We start from the raw sequence: 19,877 nt of genomic DNA on the forward strand, positions 1-19,877 counted from the left end.
AAAAATCTCAAATAAAGTTGCCAAAATAAGACTACATGTATATATACTGCCATGGAAAGCAGACAGCATGTGGGCAAAGCTGCTCAGTTTCATGGTGGCTGCTAGTGGGAAAGAGATGCATCTGGGAGGAAAATATTGTCACATGACAGGCCCTGACAAGCAGGCACTCCACCCCATGAGACTAAATCAGCACACACAAATATTGGGGGAGGGAATAGATTGTTCCATTGTAATGTATTCAATAAATACACCACAAGGTGCACAACAATCCGCTCAACTCTGGAAGCTGCTTGCCTGATACAACAGACCTCTTTGAACTGGGAGTTCTAAAGTGTGTCAACTCCAGTAGGTGCTATCAAAATGCCTCTCTCTACACAATACTTCTTACACGAGGATGCTCAAGTGAAGGGTGACGCAACATTAGCTGGGACATGTCATTTTAAAAAACAGAACGGAAGGCTCTGTCAATTTCCTGTCTCCTCAGGAGGGTAGTTTAAAAACAGCTGGCAGAGATGCTCCTCTGAGGGTTTGTTAATTAGATAAAATTTAAAAACCTTTTGAGGAGCGATCAGGCTCTGTCTTTTCAAACTACCTTCCTGAGGAGAGGGGAAATTAACAGAGCCTTGAGCTTTCAAACTATGCCTCCTGGCTAACATTGTGCCTTCCTTCACTTGAGCATTCTTGTGTAAGAAGTATTGTATAGACAGACTCTCAGCTGGGCTCCTCCAAAGGCATTGTGGCTTTGTATTTGAACTATACATTTCCATTTAAAGACTCCCTCCATAAGACCTTTAAATTGGAGATGCAACTAGCCCAATGGGGAAGGATGGGATTCTCTTATAGGCAGTGCTGCATGGGCAACTGAAATAATCTCTGGGATAACATGCAGTCTAGAACATGTCTACACGGCCTAAAAATTCCAGGGTCAAAGTGTGAAATATGTTTTAAATGGTTTGAAAGCATTATTTTAATAAACATAGCAGATTGCCAATTTTCTTCATCCTATGCAAAGATTTGGAGTCTACTGGGCAAAAAGATTATTTTTTAAAATGATGATTTAATCACATCTGGACTTCAAATTATGGATAATTTATTGCAGGTCTGTGGACCAGAGAGACAATCTGAATAAAACACAGTGCAATAATTCATGGAAAGAATTTCTCACTCTAATATTGAAGAGATAAAAGAAACTAGAGTAATTTGTTTCTAAGATCAAGGTATTAATATTCCTAGATTCTATTTCTTTTTAAATCTAAAATCCACAGAAAAGGTACAAAGGTTGTGGGTGCAGCATGACACTACTGAGTTTGTGGTTCACACAGAGCAAAGCAGATCTCTCTCACAGCAATGCCCCATTAGTAGAGTATCTAAGAAACATAGGCAAGTCCAATAGGCCCTTAAAGATGCAATTTAATAATGAACCTAAGGGCAGGTTCTTATGTTACTTTGACTCAGTAATGGCATCACAAGATGGTTTCATTAACATACCACCAGGTGGTTATTCTGGTTTAGTTTTGTAGTATTATTTTTTGTTTTATATATTTTTTTCTTTTTGATTTGCTGCTATGAGAAGCCAGAAAAGCAGCTTGCTTGGCTTTGTAAGAAATAAATACATACAGTTTAACATATCCCTTGTCTTGAATGATTCTTTGCTTAGAGCAAGTTTGTAATTATTGTATTATTGCTTTAATTGATACCACATACGGGCGTGTTCAAATGAAATGCTTAGTAAACAGGACTGATCAAATACACTTCACTGTAATAAAGAAACAGAATTGACCCAAAGTTATCTGCTGTTAATATGACTTCAGCATAAAGCTGACAAGAATCAGTACAGCCCTACCGCCTCTTAGATGTCCTTTATAAAGAGGAGTTAGCCATGTTAGTCTGTAGTAGCAAACACAGAAAAGAGTCCAGTAGCACCTTTAAGACTAACCAACTTTACTGTAGCATAAGCTTTTGAGAATCACAGTTCTCTTCGTCAGATGCATGGAGGGTAAGAAGAAACTGGTCAGATATATAGGTGGAGAGGGGAAGGGGGAGTAGATGCAATCAGTAGCTTCTGATAATGGGATCAATTTGCTTCTGATAATGAAATCAGTTACTTCTGATAATGAGATAACCATACATAGTCTCTATTCAATCCAAACCTGTCTGAGTCAAATTTACATATGAATTCCAATTCAGCAGCTTCCCATTGGATTCTGTTTTTGAAAGGTTTCTGTTGAACTAATGTCCTGATAGACTGAAGTGTTCTCCCACTGGTTTCTGGATGTTGCCATTTTTAATGTCAGATTTGTGTCCATTTATTCTTTTGTGCAGAGGTTGGCTGGTTTGTCCAATGTACAGAGCAGATGGACATTGTTGGCACATGAGGGCATATATCATGTTGGAGGATGAGCAGCTGTAAGAGCCAGAGATAGTGTAGTTATTGCCATTGGGTCCTGTAATTGTATTTATGAAGAGAATAATATTTATCACAACCTGTACTGAGATAGCCTTCTGAAAGCTGTCCCTTTAATTATTTATGCCTGAAAGTAATCTCAGCCTGGATAAATTCCGAGCATTACCTTAATCAGTACAATGACCCCTACCACACACAAAATCTTGATGGTAAACTAAAAACATTAATGTTAATAAAAGTAGATACCAATTGTAAACAGCAATATTGGCCCCTGCAAAATCCAAAACAAAAAACCATGCAATAAATGTCAACCAAAATGACTTAAAACAATGTGCAAGCTTTCAAGGTCACCAGAACTCTTCATCAGGCTAGATGTTACAATTTTTATTTTAAGCTCAGGGGAGTTAAAAAAGCAGAATTTCCCAACCATGCCAGTATTTGGTGTAGATTTTGTGCTGGTTTCTCATTTTGAATTGCTGTTGATGTTAGACTACAGCACTTGCATCCTGGGAAGAAGGACTAAACCATGGGTGGTGGTGGGGGGGGGGGGGAGTTCATAAAGTTCAAATGTCACTCAGAAACCCAAGTGAGAAGCCCAGTTCTATTTGAAGGCTGGAAGCAGAAGGAAGCATTTCGTAATCTCTATAGTAACGTTTGAGATAAGATGGAGCACAATGTATAGCCAGTTAAAGCCAAATCAGGCAGTTTACTTTCTGTAAGCATTAGCAGTCTTGTCTCATCCTTGTTCTTATCCTGTTGAGAAATCCTTCTTTTTTGGTTCAGATTTAGGTATCCATAAAGTAGATATAGGCAGTAAGTCAAGATTTGGGAATTCTAGCGTAGAAATCCACTGCTGCCAAAACATTGAGCATGATGACCTAGCTAATAAAAGATAAGGATATAAGAAACAAGGATGAATTTTACAGATCACAGAAGCCAGTCATAACAAACAAAAATTTAGGCTCAGTTCACATATCAAGAAAACCTTCAGAATTATGTGCAACTATTGTGTGTGTATGTGTGTGTGTTTTCCTAGTGGTCAGAAATCCCTCATCTCAGTCTGGTTAGGAAAATATTCCAAGTAGTTGCTTTAGAACTAGAAATATTTTCTGCTAAATCAATTAGAAATCATTTTCTTCTCCTGTGGCCAATCAGCCAACAACCAGAGGTTCCAAAGCCTGCAGTCACACGGCAGCTCTCCCAAGTGGAATGCATTACACACTACTTGTATGCAAGCCATTTTAGTTTTTTTCTTGGTTGGAGAAAGATAAATTACTCATCCTTCTTAGAACTAAGATTATATCCTTTAAGAAAAAAAGATTGATGTAACATTCAGATCAGAGCTTGCCCATGCTTCTGTGAGGTTTGAGGACCAAGATACTTGATACATTTTACTACCTCCTAGTTTTTTTAAAAAAAATACTACATGCTACTACAAGGGCAGGGTTACAATACAGATTTTTTTTTACTCAAATCAGTCCCTGTTTTAGGTCTGTCATGTAAGCGTGTCCCCTATATGTGTATAGCCAAGACACAAGAACAGGGGCAAAAATATATGTTCTTCTGTTGTATATACAACTCCCAGTGTGACACAATATATCTCAACTGAAATAAAAATAGACAGAAGACAAGCACTAAATCAGCAAATAAATTTTTAACCCTAAGGAAGATACACATAAGAAAACGAGGAATCAATATGAAACAAAGACAACAGGGCAAAAATTATATCACAAAATCAATAAAACCCACAAACCTACCATGTAGTTGAGTTACTTTAAGCTAGATACTCAATTAAAGCTGTGTTTTAACTCCAAATTGTGTTCTTACTTAGCTAGTCCAGAGCAAACCAACCTCAAGAGAGGAGATACATGAGGAGTTATTGAAACTGGGATGAAAAGGTGCAGCAGAGAAAATGGGAATGGAACTTAAGACAGAAGGAAAGTAGTCCCTAAGGGGGTGCAATGAGGAAAGTTTGGCATACGGTAAGGCAAGCTAGTCCCAAATAAGAAATGGAGAAGCTAAGAGAAGATATATAAGTGCACAGTGGCAGGATATAAATGATTAATTTTGAGTAGAGTAGCAGAATAAGAAAGAAGACAGAATAAGAAAGAAGAGGAAGGTATGAAAGTCAAGCTTTTAAATGTCATTTTAAAAGAGGAAGTGCGCTGTATAGTTTGGCCACTATGTTTTTTTTTAATAATTTTTTTAATTGGGTGAGTTAATACATAAATCATTTCATACATAATCTATTATCCCCCATATCCTAGTTTCCCCCACCCACTCCTCCCCCTTTTTCTTTGTAGACTTCCAACAGTTTTCCAACCCCTTATCTAATTATATCTACTATATAGTTATATTATTCAAAATAAAATGTTATTTCTTAATACCAGTTTCTTATCTTAAACTCACAAATATATGTTTCCTCCGTAAAGAACACTTTACCCCCCCCCCTTTAAAAATTCTCCAATATACATAAATCCCCTTTGACATCCCACTTCTTTTCCAAATACAATTTAATTTCCCCCCAGTTAATAAAGAATTCTTCAGACTCTTGTTCTCAAATTTTCTTTATCAGCTTGTCCATCTCAGCCATATACAACAATTTTTGGATCCAATTTTCTATTGTCGGTATTTCTTGAGTCTTCCATAATTGTGCATATAACATCCATGCCGCCGTCATCATATAAAACATTAGTGTTCTATCTTGGATCGCAAACTCTTCCAAACATATGCTTAGCAACAACAACTCTGGGTTTTTGTTCACTTTTTTCTGCAATATTTCTGACATAACCTCAACAATATTCCCCCAGAATTGTTTAGCCAGTTCACAAATCCACCACATATGATAAAACGAACCTTCTTGTTTTTTATATCTCCAACATTTGTCTGACATTTGACTATTCCCATAAGCTAATTTCTTAGGCGTTAAATACTATCTATATATCATTTTATATACATTCTCCTTTATATTAGTACATATTGATATTTTTAATGTATTTTTCCACAAGTACTCCCATGCATCCATTGTGATGTCTCTATTACAATTTATAGCCCACTTTACCATTTGCACTTTAACTGTTTCATCCTCAGTAAACCACTTTAACAAAATTTTATACATTTTAGATATCTTCCCCCCCCCTCATGTAATAAACATTCTTCTAGTTCCGAGTTCTGAATCCTGATTTCCTGCGATCAGAATCATACAAATCTTTAATTTATCTATATTGGAACCACCCATAATGAAATGGTAGTTCCTCATTTGCTTTAATTATAACTGCTTTTTGCTCCAATTTCAAGATTTCTTTATAAGTCAACCACTCCATTTTCGGGTTAACAACTTCAGCCAGTACAATCCACAATGGGGTTTCTTCATTTAAATATCTCTTATATTTTTACCAAACAATGAATAAATTCCGTCTCACATAATGATGTAAAAACATAGCATCTGCCTTGACTTTGTCATACCATAAATACGCATGCCATCCAAATATTTTTTTATATCCTTCCAACACCAGTAATTTATGATTCTTTAATGTCATCCACTCCTTCAACCAAACTAAACAAATTGCTTCATGATATAGTCTCAAATTAGGCAATTGTAATCCACCTCTTTCCTTGGCATCATACAAGATCTTCATTTTCACTCTTGGTTTCTTGCCTGCCCACACAGAATTTAATATCTTCCTCTGCCATTTTTCAAATTGCTTTTTATCTTTTACTATTGGTATTGTTTGCAGCAAAAACATCATCCTTGGGAGCACATTCATTTTAATCACCGCAATTCGACCTAACCATGACAAGTTTAATTTATTCCATTTAATCATATCCCGATCTATCTGCTGCCATAACTTGTCATAGTTATTCTTAAACAAATCAATATTCTTTGCCGTGAGCTCAATCCCCAAATACTTTACTTTGTGTACTACCTCACAGTTTGTAATTTCCATTAATTCTTGTTGTTTTTCCTTAGTCATATTTTTACATAGCAACTTAGATTTGTTTCTATTAATGTAGAACCCAGCAAGATCTCCAAATTCTTTTATCTTGTTTAGCAACTTCGGCATATTTTGAATTGGATCTTCAATTATGACCATCACGTCATCAGCAAATGCTCTTACTTTATATGAGAAACCTTTAATTTTCATGCCTCTTATATTGTCATCGTCCCGTATTTGCCTTAATAGAATTTCTAATACCATTGCAAACAACAGTGGCGATAGTGGACATCCTTGTTTCGTGCCTTTTCTTATCTCCAATTTTTTTGTTAATTCATTATTTACCAAAATTGCTGCACATTGATCTTTATATATTGCTTTCACTGCATAAATAAATTCCTTGCCCATCTGCATTTTTCCCATAATTGCAAACAAAGTCCCAGTTCAAATTATCAAATGCCTTCTCTGCGTCCACAAAAAAAAAGCCAGCCTCCTTCTCTGGATGTTTTTCATAATACTCTACTGCATTAATTACCACTCGCAAATTGTATTTAATTTGTCTATCTGGCAAGAAGCCTGCTTGTTCATCTGCAACAAATTCTATCAACCAGTCTTTTAATCTCTCTGATAAAATCTTAGCAAAAATTTTATAATCATTATTTATCAAAGATATTGGTCGATAGTTTTTCACATTAGCTAAGTCTTGCTCCTCCTTTGGTATCAGTGTTATATTCGCTTCCTTCCACGTTTCTGGCAGTTCTTTTCCTTCCAGTATTCCTTTTGCAAAAATGGTGCAATGTCTTTGGCCATTATCTTGTAAAATTTCACTGATATTCCATCAGGTCCTGGTGTTTTTCCCAGTTTTGTTGCTTGTATTGCTTCGGTAATTTCCACATCTGAAATTTTAGCATTTAGTCTTTCCTTCAATTTATTAGGTACATCTGATAAATTTATCTTTTGCAAATATTGATCAATCTGGTTAATGTCTATAGGTTTCTTCTGGTATAAATTAGCATAAAATTTATAAAATGCCCTACTTATTGCTTGTTGATCAATTAGTTCCTTACCATCGTCCACAATTTTACTTATTGATTTTCTCTCTCTTTTTTTTTCAATTGCCACGCTAAACATTTTCCAGGTTTGTTGGCTCCTTCAAAAGTCTTTTGTCTTAATCTTTTCAATTCCCATTCCAGCTCTTTGTTTTCCATTGCTTTTATTTGTTCTTGTAAAATTTTTATCTCCTGTTGCAGTTTCTTTTTCCCTGGTCTTTTCCTTAATTGTTGTTCTTTTTGATTTATCTTTTCTTGTATCTCCTTTAATTTCAATTCTTTATTTTTCTTATCTCTAGCATTTAAGTCAATCAATACTCCCCGGATAACTGCTTTGTATGCATCCCATACCTTCTGGATTGGCACACCTTGGTCCACATTAAACTGAATAAAATATTTGGTCTCTTTTGGAAGAACATCCAGATTAATTCTGTTTTGAAGAAGGTCTTCATTCAGTCTCCATCTTAATTTCTTGGGTCTCATTCCAAACCTCCATAAAACAGGATTATGGTCTGAGCTTATTCTTGGCATTATTTCCATATCTTTTGTCTGTATGGCTAATTCTTTAGACGCCCAGATCATATCTATTCTTTTTTTTTTTGAAAAATTTTTATTGGGTTAGAATCCATTATTTCCACATTTACATTCAATTTTCCCCATTTTTTCATCTCTAACCCCCTCCCTTTCCCCCCCCTTTTTGTTGACTTCCAACAGCTTTCCAACCCTTTGTCCCCTTTCCCTTACTTTTATTAGCTTCCTCTATCTAAAACAAATATATATTCTCCATTATTCTAAGCAGTACATCCTTAACTATTTTTAACATTATATGCCCAAACTGTAAGCCTTTGTTTCCATCTTAGATAAACAATTTATCCCAATTTTTCAATTTCAGGTATTTCTATATATCATAAACCATATAGATCATACATTCGTTTATATCAAACAATTTGACTTATTCTCTATATATATTACTCATTCTATCTTTTTATAATAGTTCTATATATCTCTCCTCACGTAGTCAATCAATTTGACCCATCTATATCTTCAGACATTCAGTTTGGTACAAAACTTGTCAGAAAAAAAAAAGAAAATATTGTTAGTTAATCGCTCCTTATATTTAGTCCTTATAATTAATTATTTTCTCTATGTTCTGTTTGTTAACCTATATATATCTATATATATGTCAATCTATTAATCTGACTGCTTATTAATTCACATTTATCTCTTCTCCCCCCGGTAAAGTCTCCCCCCTCTACTTCAATACTTCAGTAGTTCTCAAACTGCCTCAGTTTTCCTCCCACCTCCCATTTCTTCTCCAGGTATTGTTTCAGCTTCTCCCAGTCTGTGTTGAACTGCCCTGAGTCCAGATCTCTCAATTTTCTTGTCATCTTGTCCATTTCAGCCATATACAGCAATTTGTAAGTCCAATCTTCAATAGTTGGCACTTCTTGTACTTTCCATTTTTGCGCATACAAAAGTCTAGCTGCTGCTGTCATATAAAATATCAACGTCCTGTGTTGGGCTGGAATTCCCTCCATTCCCAAGTTCAGTAGCAGGAGTTCTGGGTTCTTATTAATTTGAAATTGTAAAATTTCACTCATTTCTCTTATTATTTCCCCCCAGTACTGCCTGGCTACCTCACACGACCACCACATATGATAGAGGGAGCCCTCATGCTTCTTACATTTCCAGCATTTATTAGAAGTATTCGAATTCCCTAGCGCAATCTTCTTTGGTGTCATGTACCAACGATAGATCATTTTATAAATGTTCTCTTTGATATTAATACATGTCGTTGTCTTCATTGTAGTTTTCCACAAGTATTCCCATGCCTCCATTGTTATTTCTTTATTAAAGTTTATAGCCCATTTCACCATTTGTGTTTTAACTATCTCATCCTCGGTATACCACTTCAACAGTACTTGGTATACCTTGGATATTCTTTTCTTATCTTCTTTAAGAAGGGTCTGCTCTAGTTCCGAATTCTCTATTCGTATACCTCCCTTTACAGAGTCCGAATTATATAAGTCTCTGATCTGTCTATACTGGAACCAATCGTAGTTAGGTGATAGTTCCTCTTGTGTCTTTATTCTAAGTTTGGATGCTTCAGTTTTAGTTATTTCTTTATACGTTAAACATTGTTGTTCATTATCAACAGCTCTCAGGTCTATCACCTCATATGGAACCACCCACAAAGGGGTTCCTTCTTGTAGATAAATTCTGTACTTCTTCCAGATTATGTATAGACTTCTCCGAACAAAGTGATGCAGGAACATCGAGTTGACCTTTACTTTGTCATGCCATAAATATGCGTGCCATCCAAATATTTTTTTATATCCCTCTAGGGCTAATAGTTTCTTGTTCTTTAATGTCATCCATTCTTTCAACCAAACTAGGCAGATTGCATCATGATAAAGTCTCAGATTGGGCAGTTGCATTCCGCCTCTTTCCTTTGCATCTTGTAAAACTTTCACTTTCACTCGAGGCTTCTTGCCTGCCCAAACAAAATCTGATATTTTCCTCTGCCATTTTTCAAATTGTTTGGAGTCTCTGATGATTGGTATTGTCTGTAGCAAAAACATTACTCTTGGTAACACATTCATCTTAACTGCTGCAATCCTGCCCAACCATGACAAATTCAATCTATTCCATTTAATCAAGTCTCTCTCTATCTGAGTCCATAGTTTTTCATAATTGTTTTTGAATAGATCTATGTTCTTTGCAGTTAATTCGACTCCCAAATATTTCACTTTACTTGTTACTTCACAATCCGTTGTTTCCATTAACAATTGTTGTTTCTGCTTAGTCATATTTTTGCATAATATCTTTGACTTCTTTTTGTTAATGAAGAAACCTGCCAAGTCTCCAAACTCCTTGATCTTATCTATCACTCTTGGCATGTTCTCCAATGGGTCCTCTACAATTAACATTATGTCATCCGCAAATGCTCTGACCTTGTATGAATAGTCCTTTATTTTTATTCCACGAATTTCATCATCTTGACGTATTTGTATCATCAGAATCTCCAATACTAAAATGAACAACAATGGAGATAACGGGCAACCTTGTCTTGTTCCTTTACTTATCGTCAATTTCTTGGTCAATTCATCATTCACCACAATTGCTGCAGTCTGGTCTCTATAAATTTCCTTAATTGCTCTGATGAATCTTTCTCCCAATTGTAGCTTTTCCATAGTGGCAAACATAAAGTCCCAGTTTAAATTATCAAACGCTTTTTCAGCGTCAACAAAGAAGAAACCAACCTCTTTGTCACAACGCTTGTCATAATATTCAATAGCATTGATCACTGTCCTTAAGTTGTCTCTTATTTGTCTGTCTGGCAAAAAGCCTGCTTGTTCCTCCTCTATGACTTCCGAGAGCCACCCCTTCAATCTCTCCGCCAGTATCTTCGCAAAAATTTTGTAGTCATTGTTGAGTAGCGATATAGGTCTATAATTTTTCACATTAGTCAGGTCTTGGCCCTCTTTTGGGATCAATGATATATTCGCTTCACTCCAAGTTTCTGGAATCCTTTGATCCCTTAAAACCCCATTCATCACCTCTTTTAGGAATGGTGCCAGTTCATTAGCCATTGTCTTATAGAATTTAGCCGTAAGTCCATCTGGCCCTGGCGCCTTTCCTAGATTTGCAGATTGTATTGCCTTACTTATTTCCTCGTCAGTTACTTCACTATTCAACTTATTTCTCCAAGCTTCCGAGATTTCTGGAAGTTTGGTTTTCTCCAAATATGACGCTATTGATTCTTTGTTTACTTCTTTTTTATTATACAGCTTAGCGTAAAATTTATAAAAGGCTCTACTAATGGTAGCCTGCTCCAAATACGTTTTGTTATCTTCGCAAATTTTATTTATTATCTTCTTTTCCCTTTTCTTCTTCAATTGCCATGCCAGGTACTTCCCAGGTTTATTAGCACCCTCAAACGCTTTTTGATTCAGTCTTTTGAGATTCCACTCCAATTCTTTATTGCTCATTGCTATTAGCTGTTCTTGAAGTATTTTAATTTCCTGGTATACCTTCTTTTTCCCTGGTCTCTTTTTTAGCTGTATTTCTTTGGCTTTTATTTTCTCCTCAATCTCTTGTCTTTTCTCCTCTTTCTTCTTTCTTGCTCTACCATTTAAGTCCATTAGTATGCCCCTTACAACCGCCTTGTAAGCATCCCAAACTTTATTGGTTGGTACTTCTTTATTCACGTTGTATTGTATAAAAAACTTTGTCTCTCTTCTCAGTATTTCCATATTCTCTCTTTCCTGTAACAAGTCCTCATTTATTCTCCATGCTTTCCTTTTTCTCTTTTTTCCAAATTTCCACATAATTGGGTTGTGATCTGAGCCTACCATAGGCATTATTTCTACCTCCTTAGTCCATAATGCTAAGTCTTTTGAGGCCCAGATCATATCAATTCTTGATAATGTAGAATGCCTTGCAGAATAAAAGGTAAACTGTCTGCTTTTAGGATATTCTCTCCTCCATACATCTTCAAGAGTCTCTTGTTGAATCAACTCAAAAAAAAGCTTTGGTAATAGTCCTCTTTTCTTTTGTGCCGTTGTAGTCTTTTTGTCTAGTTCCAAGTCTGTCACTCCATTGAAGTCTCCAGCAAGAATTATCTGGTCGTATGCAAGATCGTCTAAATGCTTCCTTAAATCCTCAAAGAAGCTTTCTTTTGCACCGTTAGGTGCATAAAGTCCGACTACCAACACTCTCTTTAAATTCCAAATACATTCCACTGCTACAAATCTAGCTTCCACATCTCTCATAACAAATTTTGGCTGTAGCTCCTCTTTTATGTACAACACCACTCCTCTTTTTTTCTTGTTGGAGGCCGCTACATATTCTTTGCCCAATTTTCCAGATTTTAAATATTTTACATCCTGCTTTCTGATATGGGTCTCTTGCAAACAAACAATGTCACATTTTTGTTTTAGTAGCCAGTGAAAAGTATTTTTCCTCTTATTCGGTGAGTTTAGTCCATTTACATTCCAAGATAATACTTTACACTCCATACTCATGATCTTGTTGGTAAGTCTTTTTCATTGTCCTTAATAAATCGCTCCATCTCTCGCTCAGATCTGATGCGTTTTTTGGCCCCTCCAAACTCAAAGGACACTCCTTCCGGTAACTCCCATCTGTACCTGATTTTCATGTCCTTCAAAATCTGAATTAGCACTTTATATTTTTTCCGGTCCAGTAACACTGATCTGGGCAGTTCCTTCATTATAATAATCGTCTTGCCATCAATCTCCAATGGATCTTGAAACTGTTTTGTCACAATCCTCTCTTTCATATTTCGTGTTGTAAACTGCACAATCACATCTCTTGGTAGTTTCCTCTGGGTTGCTATTCTCGAATTCACACGGTATGCCACATCTAGGATAGCCACAACTTCCTCCTCCTCCTTCCCCAGGTACTCAGCCAACACCTCAGTCATCTGTTCTTGCGCTGACTTTCCTTCCACTTCTGGCAAGCCACGAAAACGTAGCTGCTTCTCCATATGTTTAGTTTCTGCAACTGACATTCTCCCCTTCACCAATCTCATCTCTGTTTGTTGCGTGTCTGCTAAATTCTCCATCGCGTCTTCTACTGTTTTAACTCTCTGCTGCGTTCCTTGTAATTCATTTCGTATTGTTTCCATACCTTTTTTCACTTCTGACAGCTCCGATTTTACTGTCTGTGTAACCTCTTTAACCTCTTTTATCAGCTCCAATTTCGTGTCCTTAAGTTCTTTAATCATATCTAAAAGTTTTTTGTCCAGGTTTTTATCCAGGTTTTCTATTGCCGATTGCCACTCTTTTTTTGACATCGTGGGGCTTGCTTTAGCTCGCTCCCACGAATCCGCTCTCTTCCTTAACTCCGTGGCGTAAAATTTAACGTTTTTCTATTTTAAATGTCCCGGTCTTCTTATAGAAATTAAGTTTTAAAGAGTCCAAAATGTCGGGCGTCTTTTCTCTATGGTTTCTCTATGATTTTGTAATCCAAGATGGCCTACTTCCTCTTCCGCTGAAGCCGCGACCCTTCCCCTTTCAAAAATGGCGATTCCCTACTTCCTGCCCTCCAGCAAGGGCCGCTTCTCTCCAGCCACTCTATTGTTATTACGCACTTCCTGTCTCCCGTCTTCCCACAGCAGATCTCGCGATGGTGTCTTTTTCTCACAGCTCCAAAGCCACAGGTATTCAAAACAATAGTCCCATTTCTTTAATAACTTCTTTAAACTTAGTCTCTTTTTAAATTCGATTCCTGCCGAGTCTTCCCCTCCTTTTCACTAGTCTGTTGCAGTTTAAAAATCTACTTTTTTTCCTCTCTGTTTTTATCAATCTGTCCCGTCTCAGAAGATAATGATCTTTACCTTCTCTTCACTTTTCTTGGGTTGTAATCGCTGTTTCGATTTTAAGTTCTCCTCTCAGCTTCTTCCCCCAATCGATGCTTGGGTATGTAGGTCTTATGCCAGCCGAATTGGCCCCAAAACTGCCGCAGAGATTATAGCCGACCCGTCGCAAGGTGGGACCTCAAGGATCGGGGGGAGACTCGTTGTGTAAAGCCCCCCCTCGTCCGAGATCTAGCTCACCCTAGGGTCTTGAGCGTTCTTTGCCTGCTCCCCGCCTGAGAGCAGTCGGCCGCGGGCTATTTTCACCCCGCCGGCCGGTTAAAACGGCAGTCCGGTCAGCTCCGCAAGTGGAGCTGCGTTAGACCTCCATGGATCCCAAACAGGAAGTCCAGATCATATCTATTCTTGACAGAGATTGGTGAGTTGCTGAATAGTAGATATATTGCTTCACTTTTACGTTGTATTTCCTCCAAATGTCTTCCAAGTTTTCCTGTTTTTCCAATTGAAAAAAGGATTTAGGCAATCTTCCCATTTTATTTTTAGTGGCCTTCGTTTTTTTATCCCATTGTAAATCCACTACACCATTAAAATCTCCAGCTAGTATCACCTGGTCATAAGTCATTTGGTCTAATTGTGCCACTATTTCGTTAAAAAATTGTTCTTTTGATCCATTCGGTGCATAAATCCCCACAATTAAAATTTTTTTGGAGTTCCAGATAAATTCTACAGCCAAATATCTGCCATCAGAGTCACTAATAACCTCTTTTGGCTGTAAGTCTTCTTTTATGTAAATTACAACTCCCCTCTTCTTTTGCTTTGCTAACGCCACAAATTCCTCCCCCAATTTCTTATTTTTTAAATATTTAGCATCCTGATTTTTTATATGGGTCTCTTGCAAACAAATTATATTACAATGTTGTTTTGCCAGCCAATGAAATAAAGCCTTCCATTTTGAAGGTGAATTAAGTCTATTTACATTCCATGATATTAATTTACATTCCATGTTCAAGATCTGGCTGGTTTTGGTAAGTCTTTTTCATTTTCTGCCATAAAAACCTCCAAATCATGCTGTGATTTGATGACTCTTCTCAAGGTTTGAAATTCAAAGCTCAGACCTTCCGGTATTTCCCATCTATATCTTATATTCAGGGTTTTTAGAATCTGAGTTAGATCCCTATATTTCTTCCTCTCCAACAAAATTCTCTTTGGTAATTCTTTCATGATTCTTACTCACTTCCCCTCCATCGCTAGTGGGGTTTGAATCTGCTTGCTGATAATTTCTTCTTTCATTCTTTTTGTATTTAACTGGACAATAATGTCCCTTGGCAGATCCTTTTGCAGTGCATAGCTTGAATTAATTCTGTAGGCTATATCTAGGTTAGCTACAATTTCCTCTGGTTGTCTGTTTAAAAATTCTGCTAGTATATCAGTGATTTGCTCCTGGGTTGATTTCGTCTTTGTTTCAGGAATGCCCCTAAATCTCAGTTGTTTTTCCATACCTTTACATTCCACAATAGCCATTCTGTCATTTAACACTGAGGTCTCCACTTTAAGGACTGGCTGTACAAGCATGCCATTCTGACCCCCAAGGATGACAAGGCTGCCATCATGAATGAAACACAACTTAACTCCCTCGAAGGGGCAGAAATGGAGTACAGATCTGTGGACTCAGTGGTGCAAATGGATGATGTGGTCCACCACCCTGTGGAGTTCCTCAACATGCTCAACCTTCCTGGTTTCCCAACTCACAAGCTTCTCCTCAAAGTGGGGGCTCCAGTGATGCTGCTCCGGAACCTCAACCCATCCAAACTCTGCAATGGCACCAGACTGCGAGTGAAAGCCCTCCACAAGAACGTCATCATGGCCACATTGTTCACCGACAGTGCTCGAGGGGAGTCAGTGTTCATACCACGCATACCACTCATATCATCAGATAACCTCTTCGAGTTCAAGAGACTGCAGTTCCCTCTCAAGGTCTGCTTTGCTATGACGATCAACAAGTCCCAGGGCCAGACACTGGAGGTAACAGGAATTGACTTGAGGGAGGACTGTTTCTCACATGGGCAGTTCTACATGGCCTGCATCCAGCAGCCTGCTGATCCTAGCACCTGAGGGGAAAACCACCAATGCGGTCTACAAAGAGGTTCTTCAGTAGAAAAAAAATGGTTGTGTGTATTTTCACTACAATCTTTTCCTTTAAAAATCTCTTCAATAAATGTTACATTTTGAAATTCATTTTATCAGTTTTTTCCATCAACACTCTTTGCTGTTTATTCAAACACTTTTGTGAAGCTTGGGTACTATGCTATTATCCTACAAAACCAACTCAAAAAACCCCCCACAAACCAAAAAATGTTACATACCCATAAATATTATAACGGGATTTAAAGTAGTTAAATACCATAGCGAAGCACGGGTATCAAGCTAGTTATATATATATATATGAAGCAAATCCGCTGGCTGTAGAATTAAAGAATTCCTTTAAAAACACAGGGTAAATTAGGGGAGGATATGTTTATGGCAATCCAAGAGCCTTATTAACTAAACTTGGAACTACTAACTATTTATAATTGTATAAGTTGACCTGCATAAGTCAAATATACATGTGAGAAATCAACAGTTTGTGGTTAAAATGAATGACCGGGAGCTCACCTTCACACAAGGCGACGAAAGGACTTGGTTTTAAATCTGTTTGGTTTTGCAGTGGCAACATGATAGATTGATGGACCACCAAATAGGATCTTCACGGTAGGCTTCTGAAACAATTATGTAACAGTGAATTTAGACCAGTCATTCCATTGCCCAAAACAAAACCAACATTTATTTTAGTAGTATATGCTATTAAAAGGTTAATATGTGTTGATTTATATGAAGAACTCCAAAATGGAGGGGTGGGGCGCTAATTTCTTTCATTCATTCATTTCACTGCCATCCTAAACAGAGTTACACTCTTCTAAGTTGAATGAAGTCCTTAGAAGTGAATCTTTCTTCTCTCTCTTTCTTACTCTTCAAATGTTCTCAGTGATACGAATACTACTCCATCTACATGGAAGCCCGCTGAAATGGCTTCTACATAGTGGCAGCCACCCACTTTAGAGCAACTAAACATGGCTCTGAGTCAGTATAACCAGCATCTAGTGGCTGCATGGAAACAGTGAATTAAGGGTGTGCAATTAGATACTGCCAACCCTAAAAGTCATCTGACTTAGGTGGCATCAGATCAGGTAAGTTATATACAAGGCAGTCAAAGTCTTCCCAGAATGACTCCTGGATCACTTAAGATCATGAATTAATTTTTGGAATTTGATTCTGCCTGCCTGGGGTTTTTTAATGTTTCATGGGGAAATAGCAATTTTCCTAGCCAATCTTAGTTCTGGGACTGAGTGCTTAGATTGTCTTGCAGCAGTGCAGGGGATCATTCCTGGACTCCTGGAGTGGGTAGCAGCTCTTGCAGTGATCATGGACAATAGGCCGACATGTACTGAGAGGCTGCCTGGGGACCTATCAGTGTCAATCCGTGCCCTCACAGTGGCCCAACCCCTGCAGCCTCCCCACTCCGCTGGTGAAAGAGGTCATCCATAATGCACCCTGGAATCAGACTTAGTAACAATGCTGTGGCACTGAGAGGCACCCCTGCCAGCAACCATGAGGCACCTGTGCCTGGGTCCATGTTCCTTTTGCATTCCTTTGCCATTGTCCTTGTGGTTGCCCGTATTGCTCTAAATGGAGCATACTCCTGGGCTGACCCATTTTGGATCATTCCCAGTGCATGGGGTGGTGGGGCCCCCTTCTTTTGTTCAAAGTTGTCTCCATTCTGGTTTGGGGGGAAAATCTATTCCTGTAAAGGGGCGGCATATGTGCTGTGGCCCACTAGAGTATGGTCTCTCCCCTCCCAGCCCCTCCCCTTGGAAGTTCACAGGGCTTGCTCCCCACAGTTGTTGCCCTCTGATTGGTTGGTTCCCCTGTGTCTGTTCCAACTGCTCCATCACACAACTCTATAACATTCTGTGGATAAAATTCAGTGATGCCAGCCCAGTTATGCACCAAGTGTCTTTCTGCTGGTCCCTTTGCCTGGTCTCCAGCCTATGCATCAGCAAATGGCCGCCTCCACTTTGGTGGCCCTCAGGATTCTGCTTCCCATGTTTCATAACAAAATATTAAGAGGAACAGTTTAATAATATATTCGGAATGTCAGTTTTAAGATGTTTAATATTTCCTTGAGCATTGCTTGCAAAATAAACTCACAAAGCCTAATATTTTTAGTTCTCCTTTAAACGCTAGCAAAGTTACAGTTGTAAGTTGTGCAAAGATGTAATGTAAAGGCTTGAACCATAGCTATGTTGTTCATTTAAGCCAAGTTCCCAAAAATGTCAGTTGGTTTCTCTAACAGGCTTACCAAACTTGGAGACAGATTTCTATGAGTTCCCAAGATAATTTGACAGACTTCTGGTAATTTACTAGGCCTTCACACTGAGAAAAGAAAGGATGCTAAAGAAGACACAAGAGGAGGGTAGGTCCATGGAATTACCTGTGGAGAAAATGGAAATGAGGGCTCCTCTAGTCATTCCAAACTCCAGAGCAGAAAGTTACTAAAACTGGCTCTTTATTCACTCTTGGGATGGTGCATAATAGGATAGAATTTAGATTACAGGAATGTTTTTTCTTGTAGCTTGAATATAAACACCAACAGCATACAACAATATTTCTTTTTAAAGAATCTGGTTAATCTATTATTTTGATCATTTCCTACACTAATTTATATGTATTTAACTGTTTTTCCTGGATCAATGCAACTTGGATATGATATTGGTCAACATATGATACTGATGGGACTTTATGCACTTAAATATGTACTATGTTTCATTGATTTGAGGCAGCCTTTTCATATTTGATTCCTTTGTATTGTAAGTTTTGGTTTGTACTTATGGCCAGACAGAATATTGTGAAGAATTTAAATAAAAAAGATGCAGAATAACAGAAGAAGGGCTTCAAGCCTTGTTGAATCAGTCAGGAACTGACAGTGCAACTAGCCATGATGGTGGGATCTATAAACAGTTCTTACATTGCTTTTTAAAAAAGTAAATACCTGCTCTGGATCAAGACAGCACACAGCCCTTGTGCCATTTTCACAATCCCTGTTGTCCCCATAGGGTTGTTATTTGCCCTTTAAGAAAATATATTGGCACCTGTGTGTCTTCCCATGGAACAATCCTACTGGAGTGGAATGACACAATGAACATGGCATGGAGAAAAAATTAATCCCCTTTCCCATTCCTTATTGTTATTGGTCTACTTTGGCCCTGAGTGGCAATGATTTATCTACAGAGTGTTATCTAAGCATGAATGACGAACATGATTTTTCTGCCTTTTTTTTTGGTGGACAGGTTTTTGGAATTACAAGATACCTAATTCCCTATTTCACCCTAAAGAATGCTTTACAAGTACATTTTCATATGCCCCAAGACTGGACTTTTCATCCCTCTCTCACCAAGGAAGGAGGGGAAACTGAAGATAAAAGTAGATTGGCTGGTGGCTGGGAAGGAATGAAGGAGACAGGAAAAGGGAAGAGGCTATGGAAATTGTGGGGAAGGGGCAGAGGAAATTGTGAGGGAGGGGAAATGAGATGGCTTCTGCAAGTCCTTGCAGGTTCCCACTTATTTTATTTATTTTGTTAGAACACAAATCTTGATTCCTATTTAAGGCTTACTCAAGACCACTTGGAAAGGTAAAAATAACAGCTTAAATTACTACTCCAATATAACAATACAAGAACAATATTCAGCATTAGATGACTGGCATTGGGAATCAAACAAACCAACTAGGCAAGACTGAAATACAAGATAGAAACCACAGGGCTTTCCTCCCACCCTCAAACCCAGTTGCGAAAGCGTCTCTTCACAAATTATGGAGTATACAGGCTGTGCCTGTAAAAAGAAAAATTCTGTTGGCAGGCTAGGTAGATGTCCCATGGGAGATGGATGTGGATAGCCATGTGAAGATAATATGAAAATCTATATGCACAGCATATTTACAATACCATTTCAAAAGATTTTAAGAACTGGAAAAAAGTTGAATAGTTTTTCAAATGTTCCAACTTGCTGGTCACAATTTGTGATGAAAGTGGAATTCAGACAAAGAGGAATTCATTC

The sequence above is a fragment of the Eublepharis macularius genome, chromosome 2, assembly GCF_028583425.1.
Source record: "Eublepharis macularius isolate TG4126 chromosome 2, MPM_Emac_v1.0, whole genome shotgun sequence".
NCBI classification, from domain to species: Eukaryota; Metazoa; Chordata; class Lepidosauria; order Squamata; family Eublepharidae; genus Eublepharis; species Eublepharis macularius.